This window comes from Ranitomeya variabilis, chromosome 5 (assembly GCF_051348905.1).
Source record: "Ranitomeya variabilis isolate aRanVar5 chromosome 5, aRanVar5.hap1, whole genome shotgun sequence".
Lineage (NCBI taxonomy): Eukaryota > Metazoa > Chordata > Amphibia > Anura > Dendrobatidae > Ranitomeya > Ranitomeya variabilis.
Genome location: NC_135236.1, coordinates 335,824,710 through 335,844,271, shown reverse-complemented (window position 1 = coordinate 335,844,271; position 19,562 = coordinate 335,824,710). Strand labels below are relative to the sequence as shown.

At 46.5% G+C, this 19,562-nt stretch overlaps 1 protein-coding gene across 5 annotated transcripts in view; it reads right to left on the bottom strand.

Moving 5' to 3' along the window:
- The window catches only part of KMT2E (lysine methyltransferase 2E (inactive)), a 178,087-nt gene extending 166,095 nt beyond the window's left edge, over positions 1-11,992 (bottom strand). For 3 of the 5 annotated variants that reach the window (XM_077264738.1, XM_077264740.1, XM_077264741.1), the window contains exon 1: positions 11,546-11,992. The gene's annotated coding sequence lies outside the window, so the exon portion shown is untranslated. The remainder of the gene's footprint in view (positions 1-11,545) is intronic. The other 2 variants (XM_077264739.1, XM_077264742.1) reach the window with 1 other exon arrangement.
- Between the last annotated feature and the right edge of the window lie 7,570 nt (positions 11,993-19,562).

The following is a 19,562-nucleotide window of genomic DNA, read 5'->3' as shown; positions in this document are numbered from 1 at the left end:
ATCGCTGCTGAGTCACAAGTTTTGTGACGCAACAGCGACCTCAGTAGCGATCTCGCTATGTTTGACACGTAGCAGCCACCAGGCCCCTGCTGTGAGATCGCTGGTCGTGTCGGAATGGCCTGGACCTTTTTTGATCGTTGAGGTCCCGCTGGGTAGCACACATCGCTGTGTTTGACACCTTACCAACGACCTCGTTGACTACAACGTCACACAGGACGTCCCTCATCGAAGTCTGAATCGTCATAATAGCTGCCATGTGACAGGGTCACAACGACATCGTTGTACAGGTCGCCGCATTGCTGCTGCGTCGTTGGGAAGATCTCACTGTTTGACATCTCACCAGCGACCACATAGCGCCGCAGCAACGATCCCTGACAGGTCGTATCGTTGTCGGGATCGCTTTAGCGTCGCTAAGTGTGACGGGGCCTTAACATCCAAACAAGTTCAAGCTGCCCTGCAGTCCGAGGGTACAACAGTGTCAACCCGTACTATCCGTCGGCGTCTGAATGAAAAGGGACTGTATGGTAGGAGACCCAGGAAAACCCCACTTCTTACCTCGATACATAAAAAAAAGCCAGGCTGGAGTTTGCCAAAACTTACCTGAAAAAGCCTAAAACGTTTTGGAAGAATGTTCTCTGGTCAGATGAGACAAAAGTAGAGCTTTTTGGGCAAAGGCATCAACATACAGTTTACAGGAGAAAAAAAAAAAAAAAAAAGAGGCATTCAAAGAAAAGAACACGGTCCCTACAGTCAAACATGGCGGAGGTTCCCTGATGTTTTGGGGTTGCTTTGCTGCCTCTGGCACTGGACTGCTTGACCGTGTGCATGGCATTATGAAGTCTGAAGAGTACCAACAAATTTTGCACCATAATGTAGGGCCCAGTGTGAGAAAGCTGGGTCTCCCTCAGAGGTCATGGGTCTTCCAGCAGGACAATGACCCAAAACACACTTCAAAAAGCACTAGAAAATGGTTTGAGAGAAAGCACTGGAGACTTCTAAGGCTACGTTCACATTTGCGTTGTGCGCCGCAGCGCACAACGCAAACAAAAACGCAGCAAAACGCATGCACAACGCTGCGTTTTGCGCTGCATGCGTCCTTTTTTTAATTGATTTTGGACGCAGCAAAAATGCAACTTGCTGCGTCCTCTGCGCCCGGACGCGGGCACCGCAGCGACGCATGCGGCGCAAAACGCAAGTGCGACGCATGTCCATGCGCCCCCATGTTAAATATAGGGGCGCATGACGCATGCGGCGCCCGCCACTGCGGCGCCCGCCGTTAATGTGAACGTAGCCTAAGGTGGCCAGCAATGAGTCCAGACCTGAATCCCATAGAATACCTGTGGAGAGATCTAAAAATGGCAGTTTGGAGAAGGCACCCTTCAAATATCAGGGACCTGGATAAGTTTGCCAAAGAAGAATGGTCTAAAATTCCAGCAGAGCATTGTAAGAAACTCATTGATGGTTACCGGAAGCGGTTGGTCGCAGTTATTTTGGCTAAAGGTTGTGCAACCAAGTATTAGGCTGAGGGAGCCAATACTCTTGTCTGGCCCATTTTTGGAGTTTTGAGTGAAATGATCAATGTTTTGCTTTTTGCCTTTATTCTCTTTTGTGTTTTTTCATTTAAGTCAAATTAAATAAAGATAATAATACCAAAGAATTTGTGTTTGCAATCATTTTCAGGAAGAAACTGAGTATTATCTGACAGACTTGCAGGGGTGTCAATACTTTTGGCCACAACTGTACATCAAGAGCAAATGTCACTTTGCACTCTTGACGAACCAGGGCGATCAGCTGCCTGAGACCAACAAGTATACACAGCCATACTCCTTCTTTAACTGATAGAATCGGTGTTCTCAGCCCAAAGGCTGATGTCAATAGTGACACATGAGGAGTTTGACAGAACGCGCTTCCTCCAACAGCCCTGCAGTTTGACTGCAAACTATGTTGATCTGGTTTGCTGAGAACCCAACAGCTAATAAACATAATACATACAAATATTTTCCCATCTGGCATATTAACCAGTGGTGATCAACTCAATAAAATTGTCAAATGCATCCCTTAATGCAATCAAATATTGTTTCCCTGCACTCAGAATAGGAAGGGACATAGGGTTGAGAGATTCATAGGCCATGTGCACACGTTCAGTATTTTTCGCGTTTTTTTGCTATAAAAACGTGATAAAAACACGAAAAAAATGCTAACATATGCCTCCCATTATTTTCAGTGTATTCCGCATTTTTTGTGCAAATGTAGCCTTTTTTTCCGCGAAAAAAATCGCATTGCGGAAAAAAAAGCAACATGTTCATTAAAATGCGGAATTGCGGGGATTCCGCACACCTAGGAGTGCATTGATCTGCTTACTTCCCGCACGGGGCTGTGCACACCATGCGGGAAGTAAGCAGATCATATGCGGTTGGTACCCAGGGTGGAGGAGAGGAGACTCTTCTCCACGGACTGGGCACCATATAATTGGTAAAAAAAAAAGAATTAAAATAAAAAATAGTCATATACTCACCTTCGATGTCTTCCTGCCTCTCTGCTGCATGCTGCCGCTTCGGTTTCTATAGCTGGTGTGCGGCGAAGGACCTGCGATGACGTCGCGGTCTTGTGATTGGTCGAGACCGGTCATGTGACCGCTCACGTGACCGCGACATCATGGAAGGTCCTGAACCACACCGGCATCTATAGGAACGGACGCCTGCAGGTGAGTATAACCATTTTTTTTATTTTTTTTTTTTATTATTTTTAAACATTCTATCTTTTACTATAGATGCTGCATAGGCAGCATCTATAGTAAAAAGATGGTCACACTTGTCAAACGCTATGTTTGACAAGTGTGACCAACCTGTCAGTCAGTTTTCCAAGCGATGCTACAGATCGCTTGGAAAACTTTAGCATTCTGCAAACTAATTACGCTTGCAGAATGCTAAAAAAAACGCGAAAAAAACGGAAAAAAAGCGCAAAAAAAAAAAATGCGGATTTCTTGCAGAAAACTTCCGGTTTTCTTCAGGAAATTTCTGCAAGAAATCCGGATGTGTGCACATACCCTCATACTTTGCTAGAAACAGTAAATATGCAAATACAGCAAATGTAGCTTTGTAACAAAAAACACATTTACACTAGGGTTGAGCGAAACGGATCGTTCATTTTCATAAGTCGCCGACTTTTGGCAAAGTCGGCGTCTCATGAAACCCGACCCGATCCCTGTGTGGGGTCGGCCATGCGGTACGCGATCTTGGCGCCAAAGTCGCGTTTCGTATGACGCGTTTAGCGCCATTTTTTCAGCCAATGAAGGAGTGTGGGCAGAGTGATGACATAGGGGTTAGGGGCGTGCACGGCTATCATCATGTTATCGCTTGTGCGCAGTAGGGATTTGCAATGTGTAACACGAGATATTCTGTGCTGGGACGGAGGGGAGAGGGAGAGGGAGAGGGAGAGGGAGAAAAAAAAAATAAAATCCCCATTGACGTGCATAGGGTTTCGTGTTCCGGCCGATCCTCGACTTTTCGCAGTAATCGGCCGATTTCACCCGACTCGACTTTTTAAAAAAGTCGGGTTTCGCGAAACATGACTCGACCCTAAAAAAGTCAAAGTCGCTCAACCCTAATTTACACCATTTGATAAAGGTGCTAGAGTTCCCCCATAATGGAAGACCTGTTTGATGACAGATGGCCAGACCAAGCACTCAGCATATTTGTGTGGAAGACCTGTTTGATTATCATTTTGAATATAGGACTTGAGCCGGTCATTAGAAACAGGAGGGCTGCAAGCTGCCACCAATCGGTTTCCAATGCCTTACACAGTTCAATGCTTCACTACACAAAAAATAAATAAATACTGACAAGCACATCAGATGATCTGATCTCAGAAACCACAGGACATGAGGAGTGCCCTGTCTTATAATGCTTATCATCGTAATACATCAGGCTACATAAAATTCACTCTGGCTATATCATGCAAAATGTCAGCTTTAGCAACACATATACTCCAATCACTATTCACTAGGTATAGTACAGCTCATAATCCGATCTCGGCAGCTTAGTAAGCACATCCACTCGCTAAATTTGTAAAATCAGATACTGCAGTACGAAACAAAGCAAGGTGATTTAGCCCCAGCATTGACTGTATATAGAATGGTTAATGAATTTGCTTAACCAATCAAAACAGATGCATGTTATGGTACTGTCACACAGTGCAATTTTGATCGCTACGACGGTACGATTCGTGACGTTCTAGCGATATCGTTACGATATCGCAGTGTCTGACACGCAGCAGCTATCAGGGATCCTGCTGAGAATCGTACGTCGTAGCAGATCGTTTGGAACTTTCTTTCGTCGCTTGATCACCCGCTGACATCGCTGGATCGTTGTGTGTGACAGCGATCCAGCGATGTGTTCGCTTGTAACCAGGGTAAACATCGGGTAACTAAGCGCAGGGCCGCGCTTAGTAACCCGATGTTTACCCTGGTTACCAGCGTAAACGTAAAAAAAACAAACAGTACATACTCACATTCCGGTGTCTGTCCTCCGGCGTCTCAGCTTCTCTGCACTGTGAGCGCCTGCCGGCTGGAAAGCGAGCACAGCGGTGACGTCTGACGTCACCGCTCTGCTTTCCGGCCGCTGTGCTTACACAGTGGAGAGAAGCAGAACGCCGGGGGACAGACACCGGAATGTAAGTATGTACTGTTTGTTTTTTTTACGTTTACGCTGGTAACCAGGGTAAACATCGGGTTACTAAGCGCGGCCCTGCGCTTAGTAACCCGATGTTTACCCTGGTTACCCGGGGACTTCGGCATCGCTCCAGCGCCGTGATTGCAACGTGTGACCGCAGTCTACGACGCTGGAGCAATAATCATACGACGCTGCGACGTCACGGATCGTGCCGTCGTAGCGCTCAAAATTGCATTGTGTGACAGTACCCTTAGACTATCCTCCCCAATGTGGACACATCATAGCCGAGTACACCATCTGAGATGTCCAGGGAGTAACAGGGCACTCCTGGACCTATACTGTACCTCCATATGCCTCATTTTATACAGTGTAAGGAAGAAAAAAAAATTGTCACCCATCAGATGCCATATTTGAAAGTTGTTTGCACTGCTTTTATAAAGCCAGCTCTTATATTTTTAACATTGATTCCTTTGTTCAATAAGCCACCACCAAGTAAGTCTGGCATCTAGGTTAAGATGAGCACTCCTGTGTATGGAAGAGTAAGGCTGGAGTCACATTAAACGTATGGAAAAATCGGTCCGAGCCTTCCTGCCGAGAGTCACATGAGTGTTCTCCATATGGTCATCTGTGTGTAATGAGTTTGCATTGCGATTTTCTCGCACCTATGTATCTGTATGACATCCGTATGGCTTTACGTGTCTCACTGCTTTTCCCCACTGATTTTAATGGCTCAGAGGCCTGAAATGAGGAAAATTAGTGCGTATTTGTTGCAAGCTAGACGAATGGTCCGTGTGATTTCCGAGTTTTTCTCGCACGCATAGGCTTGCATTGGCGAGTCTCGGACGATATACGCGTACAATCGCAGCATGCTGCGATTTTACACGCACGTCGACTACGCCTGAGAAAAAAATACGGTGATGTCAGCTGCCCCATAGATTAACACTGGTCTGAGTGCTAAGCAATGTTTTCTCGCAGAGCACTCGTCCGTATTCTACGGTAGTGTAACTCTGGCCTAAAGGAAAGACAGCCATCTAATGTGTGTGGAGCTTTAGGCTAGGGCTACACGATGAGTTGTGGACTTTTCACATAAGATTGCAATGTCGCAGAGCCAAATCACAAGTCACTATAGTGAATGTGGCTGTGCTGCAAAACTCAAGATGCAAGATTGCAACCCTACAGATTCAACAGAAATCCAACCCTGCTGGATTTCAGCACAACCTCATTCCCCATCATTACTTGGTAGTGTAGCAGAGCTATATTGCAATATTATATAACGTGTGCCCACGAGTACCTGTAGTTTTAGCTTAAGGGTTTTTTGGACATAGGAATCATGTCTCATTTTTGCAACGCTTGTGAAATCACCATGGTTTTACAGTAGTCGTGGCAATATACCACAACGCGACTGCTAAATAGATTTCACATCAAAAGCTCTATAGGTCAATATTACTATAATGACCTGTTACTAAAAACTGAATAGTGTGCAATAATAAGAGATGTTAGGATGATCTTGTAACAATGTTTTATTTCAGGGGGTTGTCCACAACCGAATCTTTATTTTGAATTCACTCATAAAGCAAACCACCACTGGCACCATTCCGGTGATGTTGGCGCTGGGTCCGCTGTGACACTTATGTCACATGAGCGATCGGCAATGGGCTGAAGTGTTTTTTTTTTTTTTTTTTTAAAGCACGGACTGATTAAAAATAAAACAGATGTACTCACCTTACAGTTTATGGTGCTTTAGAGATCTGCTCCTGCTGTGGTCCCTGCATCGCCGAAGCCATGGGCACAGTACATGCATGCAGCAGTGCTGTGACTTCCAAATGTGAAAGACAGCATCTGAAGTAGCAGCAGAGCTCCGGAACAACCTGCACTGGATCTAGAGGTGTGTTGTAAGGACTGTAGGCCTTTGTTTTACTATTTTTAATCAATCACTGGCTATAAAAATAAATCTATTACTGCTGGACAACCCCTGTAATGCGAACCTTTAGTTCCTCAAGATATAAGCCACTGTTTAAAAACAAACAAACAAACAAAAAAACACTGGAACATGTTTATTATTCACCACTGGTGGAAGCTCATCTGCTCCAAAAAAAAAAAAAAAAAAAAAAAAAAAGAGGGTATGGCTTGAAAATTAAAACTTCCCAAGCGTTCTTTGTTCTGCATACAGATTTGATGGCTGACTGGCTTCATACGGGGCCGGGTTCAGGTAGCAGTATTTCGCAGTCCGTTGATGGACCGCAAATCTATTGACCCGAACTTAAAGCCTCATGGGCACATATGAGACTGTAAATTTGGGTTGGTAGAGTCATTTAATCTGGGCATTAAAGTCTTATACAATCTGTGAAATACAGCAGTCTGGACTCAGCCTAGAGGAGGGATCAGTTGACTTTGGTTAAATGTGTATGGCCATCTTTAGGCAGCTGCAAGAACCCACAAAAGATATGTAAAGTTACCAATCTATAATACTTAAAAAAAATAATAATAAAAAAAAAAGCATAAATGTTTGTGTTATACTAAATCATTTACAAAACATTGTACACTTGTGTTTTGAAAAGCAAAAAAACACTTTTAAACACATTTGGGAATACTAATAGAGAAGATTACCTATTTCATACCCTTAGCCACAACAGACACCAGCTGATTAGGCTACTTTCACACTAGCGTCGTTTTGCCTACATCGCAATGCGTCGTTTAGGAGAAAAAAATGCATCCTGCAAAGTTGTCTGCAGGATGCGTTTTTCCCCCATAGACTTACATTAGCGACGCATTGCGACGTATGGCCACAAGTCGCAACCGTCGTGCAACGGATGCGTCGTGTTTTGGCGGACCGTTGGCACAAAAAAACGTTCCATGTAACTTTTTTTGTGCATCGAGTCCGCCATTTTCGACCGTGCATGTGCGGCCGAAACTCCGCCCCCTCCTCCCCGAAACTCACAATGGGCAGCGGATGCATTGTAAAACTGCATCCGCTGCCCACGTTGTGCTACATTTAGCACACTGTACGTCGGGCCGACTGTTTGCGACGACCCGTACCGACGGACTAGTGTGAAAGTAGTCTTAAGGGAAATCTGTCAATTCCCCATCTGAGAACAGCATAATGTAGGGGCAGAGACACTGATTTCAGCAATGTGCAACTTACCTGACTGCTTGATGAAATTTTGATAAAATCACTGTTTCCTGCTTCAAATGTCATAGCTCTTTGATTACTGAGCTTTGCGTAACTGTGCCCACACCACTGATCGACAGCTATTTGTGTACACTGTGCATAGGCTGAAAGCTGCCAGCCAGTGGTTGCATGGTTAAACAAGGCTCATGACTATGGAGGACTACATAACAGCAGATTTATTGAGCTTCAAAATGCTAATGTTCTGCTGATAAAAGTGACACATCCCTGGAACCAGAGTCTCTTACTATACACTATGCTTCTCTCAAATTTGGTGACAGAAACCTGGTCACATATTCCCTTTAAAGAGACTCTGAAGGAGCCAACATGTAAGTGTAAGACAAGGACATCCATTGATTTCACCGTAAACTGTTATTCTTCATGTACCCTGTGGGAGTGCTACTAGAAGAATTGAACCTGTGCTTCTGCATTCACCCACAGATTACAAAAGTAGGAAACCTTGTTCAAGCAATATGATCTTTATACAGTAGTAGATGATGGCCCGATTCTAACGCATCGGGTATTTTAGAATATGCATGTCCCCGTAGTATATGGACAATGATGATTCCAGAATTCGCGGCAGACTGTGCCCGTCGCTGATTGGTCGAGGCAACCTTTATGACATCATCGTCGCCATGGCAACCATTATGATATCTACGTCGATACTGTGCCAGTCGCTGATTGGTCGAGGCGAATTCGCGGCAGACTGTGCCCGTCGCTGATTGGTCGAGGCAACCTTTATGACATCATCGTCGCCATGGCAACCATTATGACATCTACGTCGATACTGTGCCCGTCGCTGATTGGTCGAGTTAAAGGGAACCTGTCACCCCCCTTCCCCCAGTCGTTTCAAACTAAAAGAGCCACCTTGTGCAGCAGTAATGCTGCATTCTGACAAGGTGGCTCTTTTAGTTCTGGGTGCTGTAACTTGAGAAATAATCCGTTTTATAATTTGTCTGAAGTACCTGGTCCTCAGTCAAGTGGGCCGGCGTTTCCCCCCTGCTTCAGACAGCACACTGCTGTCACTCACATCTTCTTGGCGCCAGGCGCTGCATCCTCCTCGCCGCTGTTTTCAAAAGTAGCCGGCGCCTGCGCTCTTTTCCCCTGCCTGGTGCAGGCGCAGTGAGTGCTGGCCATCTTTCCTCATATGCAGCCCAGCTGACTGCGCGGCCGCCCTGCCTGTGATTCCCAGCCCCGTAATGTGAATAAATCATAAGTCACTGTGGGGCTGGGAATCACAGGCAGGGCGGCCGCGCAGGCGCAGTCTGCTGGGCTGCATATGAGGAACGACGGCCAGCGATCACTGCGCCTGCACCAGGCAGGGGAAAAGAGCGCAGGCGCCGGCTACTTTTGAAAACAGCGGCGAGGAGGAGGCGGCGCCCGGCGCCAAGAAGATGTGAGTGACAGCGGTGTGCTGTCTGAAGCAGGGGGGAAACGCCGGCCCACTTGACTGAGGACCAGGTACTTCAGACAAATTATAAAACGGATTATTTCTCAAGTTACAGCACCCAGAACTAAAAGAGCCACCTTGTCAGAATGCAGCATTACTGCTGCACAAGGTGGCTCTTTTAGTTTGAAACGACTGGGGGGTGACAGGTTCCCTTTAAAATATAAATGAGTCACACAGCAAACCTGAGTTTCAAATAATGAAAACTCAGGTATGATCACCTAACAACTAAGATCAAAGACAAGAAAATCACCTAGGAGCCCAGAGGGGAAAAATATCAATGTCTCAAAATCAAACTAAATATGCTTCATGTGTTTTTAACAGATATAAAAAATTTGCTTTTTTTTCTGTAACAAACATAACCAGCTGAACCATGCTAACTGGTGGCTGCCAATATGAAAAAACATCAGTGGGAACAGAGGCTTATTCATAGAAGATGATGATAAGTTAAAAAGCTTCAAAAAAAGAAAAGTAATTATCAGGAAGTGAAAAGTGTAAACAATCCCAAGTACATTTCCTGCAAACAGTAAGCTATAATGCAATTGTTACCATCCACCTCTCGTGTCTCCCCTTTTCCTCATAGATTGTAAGCTTGCGAGCAGGGCCCTCATTCCTCCTGGTATCTGTTTTGAACTGTGATTTCTGTTATGCTGTAATGTCTGTTGTCTGTATAAGTCCCCTCTATAAGTTGTAAAGCGCTGCGGAATATGTTGGCGCTATATAAATAAAATTATTATTATTATAATGTCATCAGGATGACAATGGGTTAAACTGGAGCAGGAAGACAATATACACAGGAGTATACACTATGCACTCCCTCATCACCGCCCCCTTGCTTTTACAGCAGAGGCACCTACAGAAATCCTGCTAAGCTTTACAGCCTTCAATATCAAGTTGAAGCAGACTAGGGTTCACGCAGACTATCTGCAACCAGAAAGGTCACTTATAGGTAAAACATGTTTGAAAATCACTTCTCCAGAATATTACAAGCAACACAACATTTCACAGCAAGCAAGACCACTATCAAGACACCCCACAATAAAGGCATTTTATACTGAAAACCTCCTTCTCTACAAGTGTGAGCTGCAGACATATGTACTGCATGGTGTGTGGAGACCCAGAAATGATTAGATTACAACATCAGCTGAGGGGGCGCCATTTTTTAGCCTCTCCAAAGGACAAAAGAGGGAGATACCAACAACAAATGGTGGTAGTCAAAGTACATACAATCACCCCTCATTTCTCTCAAGACCACTTATCCCACCAGGAGAAGGATGTGAAAATGACCCTACAGTTAGTATTACTTAGGAGAGCTGATCAAATTATGTTAATAAACAACCTGATTAATGCTACCATGGAAGAACAATGTATCCGCATGACAGAGGAGGGGCGCACATACATCATACGGTACATATGCATGCAGCCTGTGTCTGGATCTCCTCGCAGGGTGAAGGGAGGCATGGTGTTCCCTTCCTTTGTGTGATGGTGGTGTTGTGTCTGAGCTGGCCTGGCTTCCACATATACACACAGGATTGCTTGTTCCTCCCCCATCCATGTCTGCAGCCTGTGAGCAGAAAGCCCTGGAAAGACCTACAGCTTTGCAGAGGGTGTGAGAGGATGTACACACCAGCCCTCCTGGGCATCATAGCCATGTTTTCCTTTTGCGTACAGCACAGAACCAGCCTATAATGTCTGCCATATTCACACCAGGATCAGTAAACGTCTCCTTGCTGCAGATATATTGCTTCTATACAGGACTGGACACCACCCCCTCCTAGACTAAGAGACAAGAGAAACACATATGCCTATATAGGGAGCATTACATACAAGGGAACCCTATACAACTAGAATGGGAAAGAAAACATCCATTATTCTACCACATTAACCATTTATGAAGCTAAAATACAATTACCATCATTTTTTTTTCAAACCTTCCTTTGCAGAAATAGAAAACAACAAGGTGCCAGAGATCTAAAGAGAGAGGCCTGAAAGATAAACGATGAAACATGCAGAAAAAGTCAAGTGCAGGGTTAACATGAAGCAAAAGGGTAAATGCAATGCAACGAAGCTGCCCACCCCCCTCCATCACTGCCAAAGTCAGCTATGTGGACCAGAAACCCGCCATATTTCTCCATCCTGACCCTTCTCTACAAGGCTGAAGCACAGGGACACAATTGGCACATTCACACCCACCACGGCACTGCAAACCGACGGGGAAAGAAACCGTCAAGGAAAGGAATAGAAGACGACACAATAACTTACCTCCAACGTGCCAAAGCCAGGAAACAGGACACCGAGAACGGAAATACGCACCCGTGAAGGGCGACGGTAATGGCCGCTAACGTGAAGGCTACTAGCACAGGAGCTCACTCCCAGCAGTTGTGGGCTGACAGGAAAAGCGACGTCAGAAGCAGCCCCGGGAACCGTTACTCAGGAGGACCGAGCTGACTGGCAGCGACAGGGCTAACGCTGACTGAAACCGCTGCACAGGAAAAGCTATGGAGGTTGTTCGCAGTGCCCAAGCTGACTGCAGCCCCAATGTGTACAAACCCCGCTCCTCCCGTGTCTCAGCCTACGCTGGCTCTATGTCACTGCCTCTCTCTGGAAAATGGCGTCGGATGCTCGCACGGGGTTTCCTAACCCTGCTGCCACGGACTCAATACAAGACTGTTGCGGGTGTGGAAAGGGCCTAGCTGCAGCCGTGCCCACAAGCAAAATGGCGACACGCGCACCACAGCCGGCACCATCTTGCTTGTGGGCACTAACTTGCGCCACGCCCTCCACACCCGGGGAAAGCGAGCGGGCCGTGCCCTTACATGTAATGGCGCAGCCGTGCAGTTGTAAATGTGGAAAAAAAAATGTCCCTGCAAAGAGGGTGGAGTTATAGAGTGAAAAAAATGTGGAGACATGATTCGAGCCGTAGTCAGGCCAGGCGTATGTCTAGCGTTCTGCGGGGAGGGAGCTGACCGCCATGTTGTCGTGTGGAGAGGAGACCTTAGTGTATAGAACTAGTGACATTCGGGCCTCATTCCTGGCACTTTGCCCTGTAGCAGGAGGACCCGGCTATGGCCCCTGGTCACACTGCTGCGGTCGCTCGGTGCGCATTGCTTCTTGTGGCTCCGCGGAAGGTGGGTGTGAGGAGGCACAGCAGGAATGTCTGGGGATGGGTGGGTAGAGCTATACAAGGTCTCATGCTCGCTCTCATTGGGGAAGATGGAGGCGGTTCCCTCACCGGCTGGGCGCTTATCACCATGGTGGTTTGGGCTGAGGGGAGAGACACTGTTGGGGTCTCCCTGCAGCAGGAGCAGGGGCTGCTGACGATACTGCGCAAACTCCAAGGGCTTGATAAAAGGTGGCTGCCTACCGCACCGCTTCTATGGAGAGCTGGCTGGAGGAGCGAGACGGGGCGGCGGCGTCGTGCTGCTCGGCGGACATTCCTATTCTACCCCGGTCCGCCGCCTATATGGAGGGACAAAGACACGGCGCGTGCTGGACACTGGCGGTGCCAAGTATTGTATGTGCTGAGTGCCTATTAAACTGCTCCTTGTAGACCCGCTCCCTGCTCCATTTTCATGTCTTTTTTATTTTCTCGTCAATGTAGCTTCCTAATGGCGCCGTGTAAGTATACCGTCTCTTTACTGTGTGGTGGGCAGGGCCGATGCGAGGCAGCCAATGGGTGAGTGAGAGGCGCTCGGAGACCTCCGTGCTATTGGTTGCTTGTGACATCATGCTGCAGCAGGTGGGCGGGGATAGAGCTGCTGGGAGACGCGGGTGCAGAGGGAGAGCTCGGCGCCATTATGTAACCGCGCAGCACGGAGCCTGAGGGGAGCCGGGTGCCGCATGGCTGGCCGCTAGGTCTCGCTTCATAATGACTCGTGTTTTCTTCCCTGCAGAAAGCGATATTCACGCGTCTCCGCTGCAGACCGAGAGCCGCCTGTACTGGGACTGCAAATTTGTGAATGCGTCACAACAATATGGCGGTGTAGGAAATCTGCCTTTGGCTGCACGTCTGCTGCAGATCACGTGGTCTCGTTGCCTGGTAATAGAGCTTGGCCGCGAGTCAAGTGGTTAGAGACGGATGTGGGGGAGGGAAGGAGGAGTAGGGTTTCTGCTAGGGGTGATTCAGTCTGGACAACAGTTCACCATTTTACTTGTCTTTTGTGCATCAAGTTCATAGCTTGTCAGCCCCACGTAAGGTTAGCTGGCTGTACCCTGTAACGTTAGTTCCGTATGTAAAGGTGTCTTACATACCAGAATTGTTGGGTTAGGGTTTGTTTTTTTTATAGCACTGGTTTTGTTTTTTTATTTTATCAAGCATAGTATTGTAGGCAGGTTGTTTTTTTGGTGATTAAAATAATAACCTGCCTGTGGTGATTAACCTAAGCTGACACTGGAAGTGCAGAGACTGGAGCTAGGTGCCTGCAGTACTATAACAGTTCTATGTAGAGCCAAGCAATTAGGAAACGACCCTTGCTCAAGAATTATAGGTGGGTTCCATTTATGTGCTCACCATCAGAGGGAATTCTGTTCCCCTCCTCGCCCATATCCGCTCCCAACTTTTTTCAGGACAGTAACAGTTGATGTTGTGCTATATTTTAGCTGATGTTGCATAACATGGAAAATGCCCTTTGGAAACAGTCTGCACCACATTCAGGTAACCACATTAGGGTCATGGTGGTGGAGTTGGTTGACATGCTAGCGGCGGTGTACAGACCTACTGTAGTACAGAGGAATTTTTGATAGTTAAAACTCACCGATTTAGTGTATGTGCAAATGTACCAACCATACAGCACAGGACTTTGCAATCAAACAATAGGCATTCAAGGAAATGTTGACAATAGTGAATTGCCCCAAGGGCACACAAGTGGAGAGCCACCCCCTTTGTCAAGCTTGGTAACAGGAGAGGTCTACTAGAACCTGGCAGGGGTCTTCTTGTGGCCAAGCAGTGAATGCTACATGTATGGTACTGATGCCTATGAACAACTCGCTAATGTCCGGATTTTCGTAAATATATTGGATTGTCTTAAGCTTTTATTCTGGAACTCTTGCCCATAACACATATGAGAATGAATTTATTTTTTTGTCTGTTGTGCTGGTTTGGCTAGTACACCATTCTTCATTGCATATGGGTACTAATGCTACAGGAGGTGGTTATAATTATGTAACCCACCTCTAGGATGTCAACCAAGCTTCGTGGCAGCCTGGCAAACCTGAATTGCCTCTCTGACCCTTCCCGGCGCCTGCATACTGCAGTACTTTGCTCTGCTCTCAACAGGGCAGACAAAGTACTCCGGAGCCGCAGCATGAAGTCAAGAAGAGGACGATGGGAGGCGCTGGACCGGACCGCAACACCCATCGGACTGGACCGCAGCGGGACCGCCCCTGGGTGAGTATAATCTAACCTCTTTTTCTCATCTTTCAGGATACATCGGGGGCTTATCTACAGCATTACAGAATGCTGTAGATAAGCCCCTGATGCCGGTGGGCTTAGGCTACGTTCACATTGGCGTTGCGTCGGCAACGCACAACGCATGCAAAACGCATTGTTTTGTGACGCATACGTCCTTTTTTGGCATGATTTTTGACGCACAAAAAATGCAACATGCTGCGTCCTCTGCGCCCTGACGCGTGCGCCAAAAAAGACGCATGCATCACAAAACGCAAGACAACGCATGTCCATGCGCCCCCATGTTAAATATAGGGGCGCATGACGCATGCGTCGCCGAACCTGCGCCCGACTCAACGCAAATGTGAACGTAGCCTTAGCTCACCTTTGATTTTGAGGGTGACAGGTTCCCTTTAAAGGGCCACTGTCACCCCCTCCAGCCGTTATAAACTAAAAGAGCCACCTTGTGCAGCAGTAATGCTGCAGTCTTAACAAGGTGGCTCTTAGTTTTTGATTCCGTTGTTCCCTCAATAAAGCGTTTTAAAATTTGCCCTAACTACCTGTCTGCAGACCTGGAGGCGGTCCGAAGCCTCCTCTGTGAATCTCCCAACGGCCGTCACTCTTCTCTTCTGGGGATGTGGTCGCCGCCCCCTTCGCGCTGTTTCTTCTTAAATCCGGCGCCTGCGCTGTGCGTGCCTGCCTGTGACAGGCGCAGTCTTCATTTTCCGTCATAGGTCAGATGCAGGGTGCCTGCCTGTGCCGGCAGTGCGGCCACCCTGTTGCTGAATCCCCGCCTTCCCCGGTCCCCCGCCTTCCAGCGTTGCCGTAATATACAGGTTTCCTTGCCAGCGTTTGGAATGAAGCAGCCGCAAATAACAATGCTGGAAGGCGGGGGAGCGTCTGAACAGCGCAGTGCGCATGCCCAGGAACCCCAGCCCCGCACTGTGCATAATGAATAACACAGTGCGGGGCGGGGATTCAGCAACAGGGTGGCCGGCACAGGCGCAGTCAGGCACCCTGCATCTGACCTATGACGGACAATGAAGACTGCGCCTGTCACAGGCACTCACAGCGCAGGCGCCGGATTTAAGAAGAAACAGCGCTCAGGGGGCGGCGACCACATCCCCAGAAGAGAAGAGTGACGGCCGTTGGGAGATTCACAGAGGAGGCTTCGGACCGCCTCCAGGTTTGCAGACAGGTAGTTAGGGCAAATTTTAAAACGCTTTATTGAGGGAATAACGGAATCAAAAACTAAAAGAGCCACCTTGTTAGACTGCAGCATTACTGCTGCACAAGGTGGCTCTTTTAGTTTATAACGGCTGGAGGGGGTGACAGTGGCCCTTTAATCTGTTACCATTATGGGTAATGACTTGATGACTGGGAACCTAAAACCTTCTACCAGGTTCTCTCTATAATGTGGCAAACCTGTTGAGATGGGCAATTCCCCCCCCCCCCCCCCCCCCCCCCAAAAAAAAAAAATCCAAATACCTAATCGGTATTCTTATTTAGTTGACCAAGTGTGCATGGCAGTGGACCTTGTAATCCACAGCGCACATCTGTTGATTTCTTGGTTTCACTCTGCAAACTTTCACACATAGTGGCGTTTTTAGGATATTTCTCTAATGGGAATCTTGCATGCTGTGTACACATTGGCATTAAAATTCATGCTGTTTAATACTGACTTCCAGTTGCAGGACACTGCAGTTTTAATCTTGATCAAAGTTCTGACTCCACTATTTTTCTTGCAGGTTTGAGGCAGAATCAGTATCAAATCTGCAGCATGTAAATTCTTTCTGGGTTTTTGCAGCATTTTTCCCTCATTCCAAGGACTGGAAAAAACATAGCAATAAATTCATGGTTTTTATGTAGCTTTTTTTTTTCATGCCAATAGACAGGTTTTTTGATGCAGAAATGTCTAAGGCTACGTTCACATTTGCGTTGTGCGTCGTCGACGCAACGCACAACGCAAACAAAACCGCAACAAAACGCACGCTAAAACGCTGCGTTTTGCGACGCATGCGTCCTTTTTTGCCGAAAGTTGGACGCAAAAAAAATGCAACTTGTTGCATTCTCTGCGCCCAACGCTTGCGGCCATGCGTCGCAAAACGCAGCACAACGCATGTCCATGCGCCCCCATGTTAAATATAGGGGCGCATGACGCATGCGGCGCCCGACACTGCGGCGCCGAACGCTAATGTGAACGTAGACTAACAAATATTTAACGTGTGTATCAGGGCTGTGGAGTCGGTAAGACAAACCTGACTCCACAGCACTTCCTCACTACAGAGCATGTACATAAAGTGCAGCACAGACTCCTCTCAACTAAAAGCCTTAGATCCGAAACAGAACAGATATTCAGGGTATGTGTCCACGGGCCGGATTACATCCAGATTAGCTGCGGATTGAACGCTGCGTACAGCCGCAGCGTTCAACCCGCAGCGTCCAGATGTTACAGCATAGTGGAGGGGATTTTATGAAATCCCATCTCTACTATACGTGTGAACACATATCTGGCGGCCCTGCGTTCACGGACATTCGGCGTGTCTTTTTAGAACGCAGCATGTCTGTTTACCTTGCGGTGACGCTCCGTCGCCGCAAGGTAAATCACAGGGCCCTATGTATGGGGTGCGGAGATTCCAGATGTGTGCTATGAGCACATCCGGAATCACCGTGCGTACTGAAGGGGTGACGCTTTGGGCGGAGCGGGTTTTCTTCTCTGTCCAAAGCGCCGTGATTACGGACTGTGCACACGCACCCTTATAGGACACTTCATAACGTTCCCAAATTCTTATTAAAAAAAAAATTGCATCACATACTGCATTGTACTACTGTACCCAATGTGTTATATATTTTAGGAGTCAGTCCATTTTATGACTCCACCAAAATGGACATCAATTTCACAGCCCTGTTGGTGTGCATTCACTTTTAAATTCCTATGAAAATAGCAGAATATTTTAAAACAAGTTAGTAGATTTCTTCTGACTACTCAAAAATTGTCTGCAACTTTGATTTTCTATCCCTGCTTTCTTGTGATTAGTATACATTATGAGGCTGCCGTCACACTAGCAGTATTTGGTCAGTATTTTACATCCGTATTTGTAAGCCAAAACCAGGAGTGGGTGATAAATACAGAAGTGGTGCATATGTTTCTATTATACTTTTCCTCTAATTGTTCCACTCCTGGTTTTGGCTTACAAATACTGATGTGAAATACTGACCAAATACTGCTAGTGTGACGGCAGCCTAAGGAGTATTTGGTTGACATACTTTGAGTTGTCTTAGCGGCCTCTGTGAACAGGGATTTGTATGTCGCAGCTTAAACAGTGTTTGTCAGCACAAAATCACTGTTCAAACCAAGCACAGATGCAGTGTGCCCACAGCATGAAAAAATGAAGGGAAAAAAAGTTCAGTGTTGGTGCATACCACTTTTTTTTTTTTGCATCAATCTTCACATCCCCTTGATTGACAGCTCTGGCTTTACAGGAGTCAGAAAAGGGTGGAGAAGGATTGAAAAACAAGTAGATGGCATGTCCAAGCAGTTTAGTGCACTCTCCCACACCAAACGTTTGTGCTTGGTTTTAATCCCTTTCAGACATGACTATTCTAATTTCCTCGTCTTCCAAGAGCCATAACTCCTTTTTTTTTTTTTTTTTTTTTTTTTTTTAATCAACCTAGCCGTATGTTGAGTTTTACTTTTGAATATCAATAATTTTGTGTGATTTTATTGAAAATCTGGAACATTCCATGTGCAATTACACAATGTTTTTTTTTTTTTGTTTTTTGCTATGTTCACTACATAGTAAAAATGACTTGCCAGTAGTATTCTCCAGGTCACTATGTTCACTTGGATGCTAAACATTTATTGGTGGTTTGCTTTATTTTTTTTACGAGTGGCAAGAAAATGCGGCCTTTTGAAAATATTTAAATATACTGTGTTTTTGTTTTTTTTTTTTCAATTCCATTGCAATTGTTTAGTCCCCGTAGGGCAGGTGTCCCCAACCTGTAGCTCGGGAGCCACATGTGGCTCGCGTCCCATGAATTGTGGCTCGCAGCTGTCAGCTTGGTGAATTAGCTCCATGTCTAGCAAACAGGTATGAAGAGCACATCTCAAAATGGTGAATTTTATGAGCAGCCCTGTACAGTAGAGCAGATCTGGATGCACATATACTGGTCTTGGGGGTTTTGAGATTATTAAAGTATGGTATGCTGGAGACAAGATGACAGCACCTGTCAGAGGAGGTGTTTGAAGCTGGATGTGACAGTGTCTTGGGAGTTCTTTATAGGAGAATACTGAATAGGAGGTATTGTAGGAACCCCTAGATCTTTGTATACTGCTTTGGGGTGATTGATTTGTGTGGAAAAGCTTTGGTTACCATTATACATATAATGGGGCTTTGGTTGCACCTATTGTGAGGGGGGGGAGGAGCTGAATGTGGCTCTCGTCCCCCTCTCAAGGCTGGATGTGGCTCGCGACCCTCTCTCAGAGCTGAATGTGGCTCTCAAGGTCAGAAACGTTGGGGACCTCTGCCGTAGGGGATTTGAACCTGCAATCATTTAATTGCTTGTGCTATGTAAAGCAATAAAATCACAGGAGTAGGTGCTAAGTTCCTGAGCCCACATCAGTCAGGGAGCCAGCATATGATTTAACTGTAAGGGCTTAAGAGTAATCTTGTACTGACTCCCTTTTAATTGTGCTGACTCTTGAAGCAGTCAAAGAACTAGATATCATAATTGTCAAAGGGTTAGTATTTTTCTGTAGGAGGGGGGAGAAGTGCATTAGGGCTCTCTGTTTTAGTTGCCCTCTTCACCTCCAGTGATCCGTCTTGGGATTTTTTGTTTTTTTGATGGACCACATCAAGCAACATGAATATAACAGCATTTTTTACTCCCGTG